Source organism: Ornithorhynchus anatinus, chromosome 5 (genome assembly GCF_004115215.2).
Source record: "Ornithorhynchus anatinus isolate Pmale09 chromosome 5, mOrnAna1.pri.v4, whole genome shotgun sequence".
Classification (NCBI taxonomy): domain Eukaryota; kingdom Metazoa; phylum Chordata; class Mammalia; order Monotremata; family Ornithorhynchidae; genus Ornithorhynchus; species Ornithorhynchus anatinus.
In genome coordinates this window covers 21,090,221-21,096,209 of record NC_041732.1, presented here as the reverse complement: position 1 = coordinate 21,096,209, position 5,989 = coordinate 21,090,221, and the positions used below count along the sequence as shown (strand labels likewise).

The 5,989-nt window shown below is 46.4% G+C and overlaps 1 long non-coding RNA gene across 1 annotated transcript; it reads right to left on the bottom strand.

Moving 5' to 3' along the window:
• Positions 1-964: 964 nt before the first annotated feature.
• LOC103170261 lies at positions 965-5,617 on the bottom strand. Its single transcript, XR_486060.3, has 2 exons — positions 5,534-5,617; positions 965-1,051 (listed from the first exon to the last, which is right to left on the bottom strand). It is a non-coding gene; the product is annotated as an uncharacterized LOC103170261 (long non-coding RNA).
• Positions 5,618-5,989: the final 372 nt, after the last annotated feature.

Below are 5,989 nucleotides of genomic sequence, written 5' to 3'. Positions count from 1 at the left end.
GCCAGCTTCACTATGGAAAGGGCAGGGAGCCTACCCTGGAGGTAGGAGCATGGCATGAAGATTTCTAGATCTGTAATTTCCCCTTCTGAACCCTTCTGAGCTGGACAATCACCTGAGACCAGACCAACCATCCGGCCCACACGGTCGAAACTTGGACAGAGAAGCTGTCGCCCCACTGACATTGCCTGACCACCTGGCCAGGCCCCAACCTCCACCCCTTTCCACTTCTCTCTTGTGTCCCTTGCCCCAGCTCCATACCCCACCCACACGCTTCACTCCTACCCCTGAGAAGCAGCACGGCGTAGTGGACAGAGCTCTGTCCACAGGCCTGGGAGTCAAAAAGTCATGGTTTTTAATCCCGGATTTGCCTCTTGTCTGCTACGTGTCCTTGGGCAAGTCACTTCATTTATCTGGGCCTCAGTTACCTCATCTGTAAGATGGGGATTACGATGGTGAGCCCAAGATGGGTTCAGGACTGTCCTCTGATTTGTTTGTATCCACCCCAGTGCTTAGTACATTGCCTGGAACATAGTAAGTGCTTAACAAATGCCATAATTATTAATTAAATTGTTGTCCCAATATGTAAACCAGTCTACCATGGCCCCAGGTGGTCTCATTCACTCTCATCACTTCACCAGCTACAAGCTGCCTCCTCCCCCATCATCATCACATGTACACAGAAACTCTCTCTCTCTCTCTCTCTCTCACACACACACACACACACACACACACACACACACACACACACACAAGGCCATTGTGACCCTGTTGTGTTTCCATCACAAGGTTACAAAATGAGGATAATGGGAAAATAAGGCTACCTCATCATTTTTAACCTTTCTGGAAAAAAAAAAGAAAAGAAAAGAAAATCCGCCTCTTTGGATAAGCCAGATATTTTTATTTTAAAATCAATTGTGTTTGTGCTCCTTTGAAAATAAAATAGAGACAGGGAAGAGAGAAGAAGTGGAGCTCCAAGGTTTATTAGCACTTAGAGGTTGGGCTGGTGTGGGCCAACCGGCTGCCCTTTCTCAGCAACTATTGTGTTGGCTGCCTGCGGGAAGTAGAAAAAAAAAAGCCAAAAATAAATGGTTGTTAGGGCAGCTGAGAGCTTCTCTTTCTACAAAAATATCACCATCATGTGGGCCAAACGACCGTCGTCCATCAAAGGACAACCATGTTACCAAGCCGAATTGCTACCTGTTGTTCATTTTGCTTCTGTGCCAGAGAGGAGGCTGTGCGGATGGTGGTGGGCAAACCATCACTGCTGAGAAAAATTCAAGCTGATATTCTGCTTCTGAATCTGGCAAGGGAAATCAAACTTCCACTGGTGTCCCTTTCAAATACAAACTAATTATATTTATCCATCTGGCCTTTCAGATGACTGTACTTGTTTATTGCACTTGGCCTAATGGAGGATGAAGCAGATGGGTGGCGGGGAGGAGGAGGAGAAGGAAGAGATGGATGAGTGGAGCAACCATCCTACAGTATGATAAGAAGGGTATTTGGTAAGCAGTTTCTATGTGCCTATTACCGTGCTAAGCCCCGGGGTAGATACAAACTAACCAAGTAGGACGCATTCCCTGTCCCATGACGGGCAGCTTGGCCTAGGAAGCAGTGTGGCCTAGTGGAAAAAGCACAGGCCTGAGAGTCAGAAGACCTAGGTTCTAATTCCAGCTCTGACACTTACCAGCTGTGTGAACTTGGGCAAGTCACTTCATTCTCTCTGCTTCAGTTCCTTCTTCTTTGAAATGGGGATGCAATACCTGTTTTCCCTTCTACTTAGACAGTGAGCCCCATATGGGACCTCACAATGGTATTATTATTATGGGGCACACAGTTAAAGTAGGAGATAGTTCAGGTATTGAATTTCCATAGAAGTGAGGAGGCTTGCCCAAGATCACACAGCAGACAAGTGGCAGGGCTGGGATTAGAACCCAGGTCCATCTGACATCCAGACCCTTGCTCTTTCCACTAGGCCCCCGCTGCCTCTCACACCCATTCCATCAAGGACTCCGGGGCCACTCCCGGAGACAAACCCCTGGGTCGGATGGGCTGATGATCTGATCAGGCCCCGACATTGCCGATGGGCTTGCATTCAAATATTCTCTTCCCTCAGCGGGATGCTGCACCCCATTAGATCCCAACTCCTTGGATCCAACAGCCATTTGGTGAGAACATGGAAAGACTGACCTGGTCACCTCCCTGTGGTGAAGAGAGCTAGGAAGATCCACTGGGTTTGTTGGAACAAATGCTAGGATCAGTGGATCCATGGCATTTATGGAACACTTACTGTGTGCAGAGCACTGTATTAAGCACTTGGGAGAGTACAATCCCACAGAGTTCATAGGCATGTTCCCTGCCCAACTCTTTTACATTGTATTCTCCCAAGCGCTTAGTACAGTACTCTGCCCTCAGTAAATACCACCAGTTGATTGATTGCCCAAAGATGTTCAGAGTCTAGGGGAATAAGAATAATGAATGATCCTATTTTGCCTGCGGCAGCCCCTTTTTCATCATTTTTAGTCTCAGGTTTGGTTAATCCAGTGCCTTAATGCTAACATTAAGAACATATTAAGAACTTGCAAAGCCTAACCACTCCTGACAATCAATCAATCAATCAGTGGCATTAATTGAGCTCTTACTATATGCAGAGCAATGTATCAAACCCTTGGGAGAGTACAATACAATCAGTCAGTGATATTCACTGAGTGCTTACTATGTGCAGAGCATTGTATTAAGTGCTTGGGAGAGCACAATACAATAGAATTAATCCCTGCCCAAAATAATAATAATAATATTAATAGCGGTATTTGTTAAGTGCTTACCATGTGCAAAACACTGTTCTAAGCGCTGGGGGGGATACAAGGTGGTCAGGTTGTCCCACATGGGGCTCACAGTCTTCACCCCCATTTTACTGATGAGGTAACTGAGCCCCAGAGTAGTTAAGTGACTTGCCCAAAGTCACGCAGCTGACAAGCGGCAGAGCTGGGATTAGAACCCATGACCTCTGACTCCCAAGCCCGGGCTCTTTCCACTGAGCCACGCCACTTCTCTAAATGAGCTTATGGTGTAGAAGACAAAGGAGATTCTTCTTTAATAATTGTGGTAGTTGCCAAGCATTGTTCTAGGCACCGATCAGACATACATAGGGCTCCCAGGCTAAGTAGGAGGAAGGTATCTTAATCCCATTTTACAGATGAAAAAACTAAGGCACAGCAAAGTTAAGTGATTTGCCCAAGTCACACTGCAGGCAAGTGGTAAAGCCAGGATTAGAAACTCGATCTCCTGACTCCTAGGCCCTTGTTATTTCCATCAGGCCATAGTTTTTTAAGTTCCTCACATGTTTGCCCAGAGAAAGGAAAATCTTGGAGCAAAGGAGGCAGGAATTCCTTGGGGTCAGAGTATCAGACAGAGAGATTACAAATTGAAGACTCTCTTTTCTCTCTTCCCTACGCTTAGGTCCTGCCAAGATCTGGACTTACCCAGTTCTGAACCTCGAGGTCAGAGACCCCTAATAACGCTGCACTGCTCGTTTACTCAAACTTTCTGCAAAAGAGATTAACATGATTTCACATGATGGGTGGAGGGCATATGAAATCTGGGGTCCCAAGAAGATGTGCAGGGTAAAAGTATCAAGGGGTCCAAGAGGGGTTTGGAGAAATTCGTGAATGAGAAGGGACCAAGTTGCTGGAGGAAGACCTAAGCATTCATTCATTCATTCAATTGTATTTATTGAGCGCTTACTCTGTGTAAAGCATTGTACTAAGGCTTGACAGAGTACAATATTACAACAAACAGACACATCCCTGTCCACAGCGAGCTCACAGTCTAGAGGGGTAGACAGACATTAATATAGATAGACAATTAAATAAATACATAAATTACAGCTATATACAGATACCTACATATATGCTGTGGGGATGGGAGGGAGGGTGAATGAAGGACCAAGTTAGAGCGGCACAGAAGGGAGTGGGAGAAGAGGAGAGGAGGGCAGTTGGGATGGAGAATTAGAGATGGTGCCATCCCTAGGAAGACTGCCCTTGCAGATACTCTGAGATTTCTGTGCCGACAGAACTGTGGGTTTGCTTACAATGAGTGTTTGACTGGAGTTGACTCTCCTAGTGGCATGGCTGATGTTCTTATCTGCATATCTAAACCACCCTAAATACACACCAGAGACCTCTGACCCTCACTGCTCCTTTAAAAAAAAAGTTGGTATTTGTTAAGAGCTTACTATGTGCAGAGCAGTATTCTAAGTGCTGGGGTAGATACAGGGTAATCAGGTTGTCCCACATGAGGCTCACAGTCTTAATCCCCATTTTACAGATGAGGTAACTGAGGCACAGAGAAGTTAAGTGACTTGCCCAAAGTCACACAGCTGCCAAGTGGCAGAGCCGGGATTTGAACCCATGACCTCTGACTCCCAAGCCCATGCTCTTTCTACTGAGCCACGCTGCTTTAACAGGAAGCAGTGTGGCCTGGTGGAAAGGGACCGGGCTGGGGAGTCGGAGGACCTGGGTTCTATTTCCAGCTCTGCGGACTGTCTGCTGGGTGACCTCGAGCAAGCAAGTCACTTCATTTCTGTGTGCCTCAGTTTTTTCATCTGTAAAATGGGGAGCCAACACCTGTTCTCCCCCGGACTTAGACTGCGAGCCCCCTGTGGGACAGAGATTGTGACCTACCTGATTATCTTGTATCTATCCAAGTGCTTAGTACACTGCTTGGCACGTAGTAAGAGCTTAACAAATCCCACATTGTTTTTATGAACTCCTCACAGACAGACATGTCCAAGGCTGCCTTCTTCTCCACATCCCCCTCCTAGTTCCGTCTCTGGCTTAGAAGCTCTGCTGGGGGGTGCAGAGCCAGGCGAGCTGAGGAAGAGGGCGAGCACAGAGACTTTTTCCCATTGGATGGAAATAAACTGTAAGCTCATAGTGGTCAGCGATCGGGCCTACCAACTTTCTCCCAAGTGGACTATATTCGGTAAATAATAATAATGAGGGTATTTGTTAAGCACTAACTATGTGCTATTCTAAGCACTGTTCTAAGGTTTGGGGTAGATATGAGGTAATCAGTTTGCACATGTGGGGCTCACAGTCTCAATCCCCATTTTACAAATGAGGTAACTAAGGCACAGAGAAGTGAAATGACTTGCCCAAAGTCACACAGCTGACAAGTGGCTGAGCCGGATTCAGAATCCACGGCCTCTGACTCCCAAGCCCGTGCTCTTTCCACTAAGCCACGCTGTAAGTGTTCAATAAATAGGATTGGTTGATGGCCCTTCCTCATCACGTTGGCTCTATCTCCTAGGAGGAGAGTCTCAGGGAGCTGGTTTCGTGAATCACCTTGATGTCTTTGGGGTGGGCTCATCCCAGGTCTGGATGTGGTGAGGTAGAAAGATGCCATGTTCGGGAGTCAAGAAGCATCGGTTTTAGTCTAGCTCTGCCAGTGGCCTGCTGTGTGCCTCAGGTCGAAGAAATAGCATAGTACTAGTTGTAATAGTAGTAATAATACTAGTAATAGTAATACGTACATTGATCATTCATTTGGTGAAGTGCTCTATACTAGGAGATCTCCAACAGTTCGGCAGAGTTTCCTCAATGGAACGTTACGATGTGGCACCATGTTGGACCGTAGTTCAACCCCTTTGCCTTGGGATTGGTAGGATTTGTAGGAACTTCCAGACAGCGTCATAAACCTCTTCTGCAAATCGCACCACCATCACAGCATTCTGAGAGGTGCTTGGGGAGCATAGAGTAATGGGGACACATTCCTTGCCCACGGGGAGGTTACACTTCCACGGGGGAAACTGATGTAAAAATATTTACAGTACTGTCAGAATAAACAAATCGAGCCGTCATATATACATGAGTATATGTAGCTATATATGCGTATATATCCTTACGTACATTTATATGGGATAAATGCGTGACTTGGGGAAGTCACTTAACTTTCCTGGGCCTCAGTTTCCTCATCTGTAAGATGGGGT